We start from the raw sequence: 13,426 nt of genomic DNA, 5'->3' as shown, positions 1-13,426 counted from the left end.
AGTCCTTTTCTCCTCAGTGGGCCATGATTTTACCTCCCTTTGGGCTGCGCCAGTTAACTGCCCTGCTAGTATGCTGACCTTCTGTTCCTCTGTCAGGGGGTAAACCTGGAACAAACTGTACAGCCTTTCCTTAAAGTCATTTAGGGCATGGGGCTCCCCTGAGTACTTGGGCAGCCAGGCCGCTCCAGGGATGTAGGGCAGGGAAAAGGGCAACATCGCTGCTGCAGCTGCGCTGGTGGTAGTGGGGGCCTCTGTGTCCGACATCTTCCTTCCCCCCTAGTCAAGCGTGGCCTACATTCCGACGATCCTCTTCTGTAGGCCGCGGCTCCGCTGCTGCTGCTATGGACGAGGACCTGGCGTCGCGTCCTGATGACGTCAGCGTCGCTCTCTCTCCCTTCCAGGACCTTGCGCAGCGTCGGTGCGTGGGGCGGAGCTTCGGATCTCACGCAGTTTTGACGTCCACGCCCCTCTTCTTCCCGCGCGGCGTCCGATGGCGGGAAACAGCTGCGGATGGCGGGAAGACGGCAGAAGACGGCGGGAAACGGTCCACGATGGCGTCTGATGGCGGGAATCGGCTCCGGATGGCGGGAAACGACTCCGGACGGTGGGAAACTTCGCCACAGGTAAGTTACAAAAGTCTTTTTCAGGCACGCAGTACCCGGTGGTTGCAGGCACGAAATCCTGCCGACTACGCCAAAGCTGACTCGCCCCCTGGGCCGTGGGGCACTCGGATCCGGGCAATAGGGAGACGATGGGGGTAGTAGTGGCGACCCGGTTCCGTGGCTCAGGGTGGTCAGGCCAATGGTAGTCTGCTACGTTCTGCTGATAATGTCCGACTACGCCACCCGTGGATTGCGGTTATTAGGAACCGCCGCTGCATGCAGACCGCTGGGGCTGATGAGGTGTGCAGCTAGGGTAGTGTGACTCCCCACGGGAAGAGTGCGGCCCCAGGGCAGTATAATGGATAGTGGGAGTGATGGTAGTGAGAGTCCCAGTGCTGATAGTGCTGGAGGAGCAAGGAGCACACAGACAACAGGTTGCAGTCCAGGGTCTTTACTAGAACAGGTAAATTGACCCACAAACAGTCCCAGCTAGGAGGGGACCTGGATGTCTGAGAGCAACGGGGAAATTGGCCCTGGTCAGGGTGAGGGTGTAGGCCTACCGTGCTTTCTGTGCTCCTTCTGGCTATCTCCTCGTTATAGGGTAACAGCCCACGTTTCCGAGCTTTCCGTGTATTCTCGCCTGTATGGCCTGCGACGTGGGTTCCTTTCTGCTCCCAGCCTTGTACGGCTCTGCTGGTCCCTTCTGTTGTGGCAGAGCCTCCAGGCTTCTTAGGCCAAGGAATATACAGTCCCCTGCGAACTGGTTATCTGCTGGAGGATGTAGAATCCTCCCAGCCTCAGACACCAAAGTCTGGTAAAGTTAAGTCCGTTATCTGCCAAGACAGGCTCTCTTCGCCTCTTGTCTCTGGCTTGTGGCTCTCCTCCTGCCACACTTCCTCTTAGGTGCAGTGCAACTGTCTGTCCCTGCTCTGCTCTGGGACAAGTCTCAGTGCTGAGACAGGTGATCAAGTTCTCTCTAACCCTGCCCCCAGTACCAGCTTTTATAGGGGCAGCCAGCTCCCCCTACTGGCCTGAGACAGGAGGCATTGCATGCTAATGTTCCCCTGACTAGAGAACCCCCCCCTTGCTCTCAGACACAGCTTTATTTACACTTGTGGCATCCAGGCCAGGGTGACACATGTACAAGGTGTATGGAGCGGAGCCGCGCGTGTACGAGGTGTACGGAGAGGAGCCGCACGTGTACGAGGTGTACGGAGCGGAGCCGCGCGTGTACGAGGCGTACGGAGCGGAGCCGCGCGTGTACGAGGTGTACGGAGCGGAGCCGCGTGTGTACGAGGTGTACGGAGCGGAGCCGCGTGTGTACGAGGCGTACGGAGCTGAGCCGCTTGTGTACGAGGTGTACGGAGCCGAGCCGTGTGGGTACGAGGTGTACGGAGCGGAACCACGTGTGTATGAGGTGTGCGGAGCAGTGTATGTATGAGGGGCTTCCTCTTTTAGCCCATTGACTTCACCACAGCACTATCTCAGAATACCGATTGTTGCTAGTCTGGTGTAATGTCTGCTTGTCAGTGTAAGGGCTCGCTCACATTCGCGTATAATAAGTCGGTCCTGTTCCGCTCCTGAAAAGTTGGACAAGTGGAATCCGTATGGTTGAACTTATGTAAAGCAACTGTGCGATTATTTTCTCGCCTAGCATCCTTATGGCGACCGATTTTTACACACACATCTCAAGGGAACTAGGAAATTGAAAAAGACAAGTACCCCGAAAAAAAGAGATAGATGAAGAGATAAGACAGAATAGATATCCCGAAGATACAGGTGCTGCTCACTAAATTAGAATATCATCAAAAAGTTAATTTATTTCAGTTCTTCAATACAAAAAGTGAAACTCCTATATTATATAGAGTCATTACAAACAGAGTGATCTATTTCAAGTGTTTATTTCTGTTAATGTTGATTATGACTTACAGTCAATGAAAACACAAAAGTCAATATCTCAGTAAATTAGAATAATTAACAAAAAACACCTACAAAGGCTTCCTACGCATTTAAAAAGGTTCCTTAGTCTGTTTCAGAAGACTCCACAATCATGGGAAGACTGCTGACTTGACAGATGTCCAGAAGGCAGTCATTCACACACTCCACAAGGAGGGTAATCCATAAAAGGTCATTGCTAAAGAAGCTGGCTATTCACAGAGTGCTGTATACAAGCATATTAATGGAAAGTTGAATGGAAGGAAAAAGTGTGGTAGAAAAAGGTGCACAAGCAACCGGGATAACCGCAGCCTGGAAAGGATTGTTAAGAAAAGGCCGTTCAAAAATTTGGGGGAGATTCACAAGAAGTGGACTGCTGCTGAAGTCAGTGCTTCAAGAGCCACCACACACAGACTTATCCAGCAGATCGACTACAAGTGTCGCATTCCTTGTGTCAAGCCTCTCATGACCAATAGATAACGCCAGAAGCGTCTTACCTGGGTCAAGGAGAAAAAGACCTGGACTGTTGCTCAGTGGTCCAAGGTGTTGTTTTCAGATGAAAGTAAATTTTGCATTTAATTTGGAAATCAAGGTTCCAGAGTCTGGAGGAAGAGTGGAGAGGCCACAATCCAAGCTGCTTGAGGTCTAGTGTGAAGTTTCCACAATCAGTGGTGGTTTCAGTGGTGGTTTGGGGAGCCATGTCATCTGCTAGTGTAGGTCCACTGTGTTTTATCAAGACCACAGTCAGCGCAGCCGTCTACCAGGAAATTTTAGAGCACTTCATACTTCCCTCTGCCGACAAGCTTTTTGGAGATGGAAATTTCATTCTCCAGCAGGTCTTGGCACCTGTGCACACTGCCAAAAGTACCAATACCTGGTTTAAAAACAACAGTATCACTGTGCTTGATTGGCCAGCAAACTCTCCTGACCTTAACCCCATAGAGAATCTATGGGGTATTGTCAAGTGGAAGATGAGAGACACCAGACCCAACAAAGCAGACGAGCTGATGGCTGCTATCAAAGCAACCTGGGCTTCCATAACACCTCAGCAGTGCCACAGGCTGATCTCCATGCCACGCTGCATCGATGCAGTAATTGATGCTAAAAGAGCCCCGACCAAGTATTGAGTGCATTTACTGAACATACATTTCAGTAGGCCAACATTTTGGATTTTATAATTATTTTTCAAACTGTTGTTATAAAGTATTCTAATTTACTGAGATAATGACTTTTGTGTTTTCATTGGCTGTAAGCCATAATCATCAACATTAACAGAAATAAACACTTGAGAAAGATCACTCTGTTTGTAATGACTCTATATAATATACGAGTTTCACTTTTTTGTATTTAAGAACTGAAATAAATTAACTTTTTGATATTTTAATTTAGTGAGATACACCTGTATTTTTACACAAAAAAAAATCACGGCATGTTGTCAGGCTTATTAAGTACCAGGAGCACCCAGGATAGTTGATTCAGAAAACCTGTTGCAATGAAGGACAGCACTGGACACCCAACCAGGGCAGAACTAATCAAATTGCTCAAGTCAAATAGATTAGACCTGTCAGTTTTAGGGCTCGCTCACATTGGCATAAAATACAGAGGCGTGCAATGTAAGAAAACATTTCATTGGACTCTGACCAATGTTACTTATAGAGGCAGTGCTTATGTGCGTATTTTTTCTCTGGTCTAATCCGCGTCAGGAAAAAAACCTCGTGCGGTGTAAGTGATTATACAACTTTATTCTTCGGCTCGGTGCGATTACAGCGATACCAGATTTATAGCAGGTTTTTATCACTGACAGCTATCACACACTAAAAATTTTTTTTGCAAAAACTAGTTTTTGCATCGCCATATTTTAAGAGTGTTAAATAATAATTACGGATATTCATTTTATTCTGAATTCTGGACGATACATTGCATAAGACTGCATCAGCCATCGTGCTAGGGTTTCTAGATGACATGCGCTATTTGTGTATTTTTAGTTCGATGTAAGTTAGTACCATAAGTAGAAGAACAGCTGGTATTAACGGCCTATATAACCCATACATGAAGGGGGGCTCGTAGCTCTTTCCATTCTACATTACACAGCTCAGTCCTAGGATCTATGCAGGCTGAGGAAACAGCTGCCGATATAGGCCCAAGCGGACACATGGTGTCATCCTGACACACGTGCTGGACACAGACAGATGCAACCTACCATTCAGGATCCCAGAAAAAGATGGGTGAATCTCAACTATTAAGCTAATTATGGACAAATGGACAATCACTTTGTAACTATTTCACCTATTTAATGTAAGTATTGCAATTATTCTTTTTAATGGACAATCCCAACAATAAATCGATACATTTTTTTATAATGTGATATATATTCTTTAATGAATCACATCTGATAAAAAGTCCTCTATAAAAATATACATATTTTTTTACATTTTGGCGAGCATCAGTTCCTGATTTTTCGTCTTTTCAAGTGAATTTCCTTCTTGAACAAAGCGGAGAGAGAAAAGGTTTGCAGCTGTTGTTCAAGTGTCAGGAAATCCACTAAGTTTGTCACAAGAATCAGAAAGAACCTACAGATTGAGGACTGATATATTCTCCAGATGGATTGACAGGCACCAAAGGTACTACAAGGATCAGACGAGCTGAGGATAACACGTGCTGATCAAAGCCCAGAAGCTAAGAAATCTGAAGGTAAGCAAAGTAAGGATATAATATCTTCTTTTGCTAAACAAAGTAAGCTTAATGTTAGAACCTGTTTCTTTTTTATATCTTGTGGTTTGCGGTCACGTGACCATCTGCCTTTATATTCCAGCTCCGCCCTTCTGACTGTGCTGGACTTCAGTGTTTTACTGTCTCTCTAGGCTGGTGCTTCTGTGCCTTTCTCTGTCAAGTTTGCTTGGTCCACTGGGACCTCTAGTACTTTTTGTCAGTTTGACTTTTTGTGTTCTGCAACAACTTCTGTTTAGGAGGTGTCCCATTTTTGTTCCAGTCCTGAGTTCTTTTAGGGACCCCTCCCTTAATTCTATAGGTCTTCGTTCAGACTAGCCGAGGACTAGGCGGGTCTGTTCACTAGGAACAGCCCGCTACATCGTAGGGATTCAGCTTAGTCTTACTGTAGGGACAGCTTTCCCCTATCTTTCCTTAGTACATGTTGCAGATCATAACAGTAAGTCCAGCCCAAAATACTAAAAGGAAAGAAATTCGGGGATCAGTATGGTTTCCGTCCAGGATTTGGCTCAACGCCTGCAGGGATTGTCTCTGGAGGTGGCCGAGCTTCAGCAACACGTGAGTAGCTGTCCTGGAGCGCATTTTGTCGAACCCAAGGTAGGACTGCCTGATGTTTTTTATGGTAAACAGCAAGATTTTTTTTCCTTTAAAAATGCTTGTCTGTTATATTTTCGTTTGAGACCAAGATCCTCTGGGAATGTATCACAGCGCATTGGTTTTATTATGTCACTTTAGCACAATGAACCAAAGGGGTGGGCCTTTTCTCTCCAGCCTAATGATCCGTGTTTAAGGTCTGTTGAAGAATTTTTTTCTGCTATGGGGCTATTATATGACGATCCTGATCGAATCTCATCTGCTGAATCAGAACTTAGACGTTTGAATCAGGGGTCAGATGATGTTGAAAATTATTGCACACACTTCAGGAGATGGGCTTCAGAAGTTAAGTGGAATGATCCGGCGCTGAGGTGTTTATTTCTTGCTGGTCTGAGTGAAAGGGTTAAGGATTTGCTAATTGCATTCCCTGCACCTGAGACTCTGCAGGAAGCTATGCAGTTGGCTGTTCGTATAGACAGGAGACTGAGGTGCAGGCTCAATGAGGTAAAGACTCCTGTAATGTCAGGTCCTAGTCCCCAGAAAATCTGCTCTGACGGCGGGGAACCGATGGAGGTTGGGGCGATGTCACTCCGCTCTCAGGAAAGAGACCGGAGATTCGCCGAGGGATTGTGTCTTTATTGTGGTAAAGCTGACCATTTGATTAGGTATTGTGAGCGTTGTTTAAGTAAAGAAAAAAAAAAGGTCAGTTACGCCCGTATAGCTTGTTTACGCTCTGCAGGAGTGTTTCTTTCTGGGAATACTACTCTGCAGGGAGATTTGATTGAATTTCAGGTATTTGTGTATTGTGGTTCAACACTTAATGTGATTGATCAAGGGTTTTTGGAAAACCTTAAATTGAAATCCAAACCTTTGTCGTCACATATTACTGTGGTTGCAATTGATAACACTCCTTTGAAATGTATTACTCACAAGACTGCTGCATTTCCCCTCACTATCAATTGAGTTCACCAAGAAATTTTGGACTTGGTTGTTTTGGATAATTTGCCCTCTCCAGTTGCTCTAGGATTGCCTTGGTTAAGACTGCACAATCCTTTATTGGACTGGTCTACTATGTGATTAAGTCTTGGAGTCCGAAGTGCTATGATAAATGTTGTAATGGTCGCATTGCGGCTGTGGGAAAAGGGGAATTACCGGTACCTGTTCAAGATTTTTGGATGTTTTTTTCAGAGGAGGAGTCGCAAGTTTTACCTCCTCATAGGGATTATGATTGCGCCATTGAGTTTGTTCTGGGTGCTACTCTTCCCAAAAGTCACTTGTTTAATCTGACTATCCCTGAAAGAAAGGCCTTGGAGGAGTACATAGAGACTAGCCTGGCTGCTGGTCACATTAGGCCTTCTAAGTCACCTGTGGCAGTTGGATTCTTCTTTGTTAAAAAAAAGGACAGCGGTTTACGTCCATGTCTGGATTTTCGTGAATTTGATAAGATTACCGTACGCAATTCCTACCCATTGCCGTTAATTCCTGACTTGTTTAACCAGTTAATGGGAGCCAAGTGGTTCTCCAAAATTGATCTCCGGGGGGCATACAGTTTGTTACGTGTGAAGGAGGGTGATGAATGGAAAACTGCTCTTAATACTCCGGTAGGTCATTTTGAGAATCTGGTGATGCCTTTTGGTCTTACTAATGCACCTGCATTTTTTCCGAACCTTATTAATGACATCCTGAGACCTTTGATTGGTAAGAATGTGGTTGTGTATTTGGATGACATTTTGATTTATTCAGCAGATCTAGAGTCCCATTGGCAGAGTGTACGTGAAGTTTTGCAGTTATTGAGTGATAATTCACTCTTTGCTAAGCTGGAGAAATGTAAGTTCGCTGTGCAGAAAATAAGTTTTTTGGGCTACATTGTCTCCAGCGAGGGCTTTGAGATGGACCCTGTGAAGGTTCAGGCTGTGCAGGAATGGCCTAGGCCTATTGGTTTGAAATTTATACAGAGATTTTTGGGTTTTGCCAATTATTACAGGAAATTCATTAAGAATTTTTTTGTAATTGTTAAACCTCTAACCGATCTCACCAGGAAAGGTGCGAATACGACCCAGTGGACTACTGAGGCCATTGAAGCGTTTGAGTATCTCAAAGAGAGGTTCAGTTCTGCCCCTATCCTTATGCAGCCTGATGAGACCAAGCCTTTTTTGGTCGAGGTCGATGGTTCATCGGTGGGGGTTGGAGCAGTTTTGTCTCAGGAGAACAAGGGTGGATGGAGTACATCCTTGTGCCTTCTTTTCGAAAAATTTTTCGGAAACCGAACTGAATTATGATGTTGGAAATCGGGAGTTGCTGGCTATTAAACTTGCGTTTGAACATTGGCGTCATTTTTTGGAAGGCGCTAGATTTCCTATTCAGATCATAAGAATTTGATCTATCTGGATGCTGCCAAGCGCTTCAATGCCCGTCAAGCTAGGTGGGCACTTTTTTTTTTCTCGGTTTCATTTATCTGTTACCTATATCCTTGGTATTAAGAATGTTAAAGCCGATGCTTTATCTCGCAGCTTCTCTCCTACGATCGGTGCCGAGGAGGAGGAGACCCTTTTACAGAAAGGAGTTGTGGTGGCAGCTTTGGACTCCGTTTTGGAGAATGGGATTCTGAATGCTCAAGATGATGCTCCATCTAACACTCCCCATGGGAGGTTGTTCGTGCCTAGAGCCTTTAGGAGAGATTTGTTTGTGGAGTGTCATGAGTCTCAGTTTGCAGGTCATCCAGGAGTTTCAGAGACTAAGAGACTTATCAATCGCAGTTTTTGGTGGCCTGGATGACAGAAGGAAGTCATCAAGTGGGTGCGTCAATGTACTGTGTGTGCTAGGTCAAAGGCTTCACATACTCCTGCTGCGGGGTTGCTTTGCCCTCTGGAGGTTCCTAGTGCGCCTTGGACGCATCTCACAATGGATTTTATTACTGATCTTCCTGTGTCTGAGGGTTTTACTGTCATCTGGGTGGTTGTGGACCGTTTTAGTAAGATGTGTCATTTGGTTCCATTCATTAAGTTGCCCTGCGCCAAGACACTCGCTGTTATGCACACGCCCGGACTGACTGGCGTGTGCGGGTGTTGTGGTTCCACTGGACCATGGACCGGAGAGTGCCTGGAGGGGCGTGACTAAGTATCTGGCCGATCCGACCAAGGTGGCACGACGGCATACGACGCCAGTGCACCAGGGAGAAACCGGGCAGAGGGACCAGGTGCTACTCCAGGTCAAACTCCGGACACGGGGGTTGACCCACACTGGAATTACTGGAACAGGCAGGTTAGGCTGGCACAGACTGGTGGATGTAAGCAAACACGGCAGGTATGCAGAGGGGTGGATACAGGCGAGTATGCAGGCAGGGAGGTACTGGCCGAAAGGACGGGCTGGAGCACAGAAAGGATAAGACCCAGTACAGACTGGGCCACAGAACCGCAGATGCGGTAGACAACCACAGCAGAGAGGGAACGCCCAAATCGGTGGGCAAGAACAGAGCAGGACGGGGCTGCAGGAGCAGCGAGCACAAGCAGGGCAGGACAGGACTGCCGGAGCAGCGGGCAGAAGCAGGGCAGGACAGGACTGCCGGAGCAGCGGGCAGAAGCAGGGCAGGACAGGACTGCCGGAGCAGCGGGCAGAAGCAGGGCAGGACAGGACTGCCGGAGCAGCGGGCAGAAGCAGGGCAGGACAGGACTGCCGGAGCAGCGGGCAGAAGCAGGGCAGGACAGGACTGCCGGAGCAGCGGGCAGAAGCAGGGCAGGACAGGACTGCCGGAGCAGCGGGCAGAAGCAGGGCAGGACAGGACTGCTGGAGCAGCGGGCAGAAGCAGGGCAGGACAGGACTGCCGGAGCAGCGGGCAGAAGCAGGGCAGGACAGGACTGCCGGAACAGTGAGCAAAAGGGTAAGAGCGGAGCAAGGCTGCCGGAGCAGTGAGCAAGGAGTCAGAGCAGGACGGACAGGGCTCTGTTCACACGGAACAGACAGGAAGGGAAAGGCAGAGCCAGATACCCACAGGGTACTTGCAGTGAAGTAGCGAGGGGACCACAAACTCACAAACGGGAGTACAGAGACAACAAGCAGGAGTTAGGTACGAGTTCAGACTCTGCAGAAAAAGGAAAGGAACGGACATAGAGGCAAAACAGGTAAAGGATAGGAGAGAGTTCAGACTGGAACTGAGTGTACGGAAGAGACCGACACTGCAGCGGGATACAGGAGCGGGTCTGGGAATACGGCCCCCAGAGAGGCGGGACGAACAGGCAAGGAGCGTGTTCAGACAGGACAGACAAGATACAGGAACGGATCTAGGTAATCGGCCCCTAGAAGGCGGGAGGAACAGGCTAGGAGCGTGTTCAGACAGGCCTGGAAATACAGCCTCCAGGAAAGGCAGCAGGCAAGAGTACACAGACAGGACTCAGTTCAGACACGGGAACTGATACCGCAAGGCAGGAGACATAGACAGGACTCAGTTCAGACACGGGAACAGATACTGCAAGACAGGAGAAATAGACAGGACTCAGTTCAGACAGGAACAGATACCGCAAGGCAGGGACACAAACAGGACTCTGTTCAGACGGGAACAGATACCGCAAGGCACAGACAGGCAGATCTAGGAATACGGCCCCTAGAAGGCGAAAGAACAGGCAAGAAGCGTGTTCACAAGAACAGACCACAGTTCAGACACAGAACTGGAAAACAGGCAGGAAAACAGGATAGGACCTGGCATGTCAGAGACAAAAAGCCGACTGACAGGACACAATGCTCAGGCGCCATCTTGAGGAAGAAGGTGGTATAAATACCCAAAGATGGACAGCAATAGGCTGAAGGTGCAACAGGGGCGTGTCCGCAGCAGGTACAAGAAACAGGAAGTTCAGCGGGCGTCGCCCTATGCAGCCAAAACAGACAAACAGACAGCAAGGAGGGAAGCCAGAGAGACATTCTGGACTGGAGATCAAGTGCGCGCTCTTGCACAGTGGGAGATGGACCACCATGCAAGGACGCCGCCAGGTATGTTACAGTACCCCCCCCTTACGCCCCCTCTTCTTCAGGCCTGCCAGAATCTTCCGCAGGGAATTCGAGGACCAGTCGTTCACTTCAAGGAGATCACTTCCACTGTCCACAGGAAAAATTGATCTCATCTGGTTAGCTAGGATGCTACCTCCTATCCAGCCATCCCTAGCAACAGACGAAACGGGTGGAGTACCAGGAACAGCACACAAGGAAGTCTCTCTCCACATATTTTCAGGTGGCACCCCAGAGGGTACAGGAGACGACTGGAAGTCCTTCACCGGGTTGGAGGGGGACAGAGACTTGGGGGTAATCTCTGCTTCGAGGTACATCTTGTCAAGCTCACAGGAAGAAATAGACGGGTTATCAGGTACATAATGAGGAAAAGTCACTGTCTCTTTGTTATCTGGTGGTACCCCGGAGAATTCAGGAAACAACTGGAGGTCCTCCGCCGGGTCAGAAGAGTGCAGAGGCTCAGAGAAAACATCTGCTTCAGAGTACACTAGGTCGGACTCACTGGAGGAAGCAGGCGAGGTATCGGGTACCGAGTATAGGAAAGTCTCTGTCCATTCACCACCAGGTGGCACCCCGAAGGGTTCTGGAGACAACTGGAGGTCCTCCGCCTGGTCAGAGGGGTGTAGAGACTCAAGGGTAACCTCTGCTTCAGAGTACACAAGTTCGGACTCACTGGACGAAGCAAGCGAGGTATCAGATCCAGGATATAGGAAAGTCTCTGTCCATTCACCACCAGGTGGCACCCCGAAGGGTTCTGGAGACAACTGGAGGTCCTCCGCCTGGTCGGAGGGGTGTAGAGACTCGGGATTAACCTCTGCTTCGGAGTACACTAGGTTGGACTCACTGGACGAAGCGAGCGAGGTATCAGGTACAGAGTAAAGGAGAGTCTCTGTCCTTTCGCTACCAGGTAGCACCCCGAAGGGTTCTGGAGACAACTGGAGGTCCTGCGCCTGTTCGGAGGGGTGTAGAGACTCGGGAGTAACCTCTGCTTCGGAGTACACTAGGTTGGACTCACTGGACGAAGCGAGCGAGGTATCAGGTACAGAGTATAGGAGAGTCTCTGTCCTTTCGCTACCAGGTAGCACCCCGAAGGGTTCTGGAGACAACTGGAGGTCCTCCGCCTGGTCGGAGGGGTGTAGAGACTCGGGGGTAACTACCACTTTGGGGTACCCATTGTCAGGCTCACAGGACTAAGCGGACAAAGTATCGAGTACCGAGTGTAGAGAAGTCTCTCTCCATTTGTCATCGAGTGGTATCCCGGAGGATTCAGGAGGCAACAGGGGGTCCTCCGCCAGGTAGTAGAGGTGCACAGACTCAGAGGTAACCACAGCTTTGGAGCATCCTTGGACATGCACACCGGTTAAAGTGGGTGAAGCATCTGATTCTGGGTGCAGGAAGTTCTCCTGTGTGGAGTCTGGATGGGCAGAAGTCTCTTCGGGCAGGAGAACCGGAGCACTACCCACGCACATTACCCGTTGGGGCTTCTCCGGGATACAGGGAGATGAAGCTTCAGTAGGGACTTCAAGGTTGGGGTCAGGAGGTCTCAGGGAGGACAGACCCTGGCGTGACGGCTTGCCTCTACGTCTAGCACGTCTGGACTGCCTCTTGAGGTTGGGAGAAGTATTCCGGAAAGCGTAGTCACCCTGTGAGGATTCTGGGTGGGCAGTAGTCTCATTGGGCTGGAGGACTATTGCGCTACCCACACACATTACCCATCGGGGCTGCTCCGGGATATTGGGAGGTGAAGCTTCAGCAGGAGCCTCCGGGTTAGGATCATCGAAGACCATTAGAAAGGCCACCAGGAAGGCCATTAGGTCCAGGAGGATCGGATCCCGTGTTTCATATAGGGGGTTGATCCATTCCAAGGCATCACCCGCCAGGTAAGACATAATGAATGCCACCTTAACCCGATCGGTGGGAAAACATAGAGGGTAGAACTTGAAGTGTAGCATGCATTGCTCCACAAATGCACGACTTTGTCTTGGATCCCCATAGTAACGTGGCGGATCCGCAGGAACGAGAGCAGATAGATCCATCTGGACGGGTGCGTAATTCGCCTGGAACTCAGCTGAGAAAAAAAAAAAATTTTTTTATTTATTTATTTTTAATGCATGTATTCGCTGGAAAACTTCTCAGAGAGCGAAGGCCGTGGGGCTCAACGGGAACCATGGCCTGAGCATGCTGTTATGCACACGCCCGGACTGACTGGCGTGTGCGGGTGTTGTGGTTCCACTGGACCATGGACCGGAGAGTGCCTGGAGGGGCGTGACTAAGTATCTGGCCGATCCGACCAAGGTGGCACGACGGCATACGACGCCAGTGCACCAGGGAGAAACCGGGCAGAGGGACCAGGTGCTACTCCAGGTCAAACTCCGGACACGGGGGTTGACCCACACTGGAATTACTGGAACAGGCAGGTTAGGCTGGCACAGACTGGTGGATGTAAGCAAACACGGCAGGTATGCAGAGGGGTGGATACAGGCGAGTATGCAGGCAGGGAGGTACTGGCCGAAAGGACGGGCTGGAGCACAGAAAGGATAAGACCCAGTACAGACTGGGCCACAGAACCGCAG

Source organism: Phyllobates terribilis, unplaced genomic scaffold (genome assembly GCF_046119375.1).
Source record: "Phyllobates terribilis strain yellow unplaced genomic scaffold, ASM4611937v1 Scaffold_5__5_contigs__length_657084704, whole genome shotgun sequence".
NCBI lineage: Eukaryota > Metazoa > Chordata > Amphibia > Anura > Dendrobatidae > Phyllobates > Phyllobates terribilis.
Note: the sequence above shows the minus strand (reverse complement) of the source record.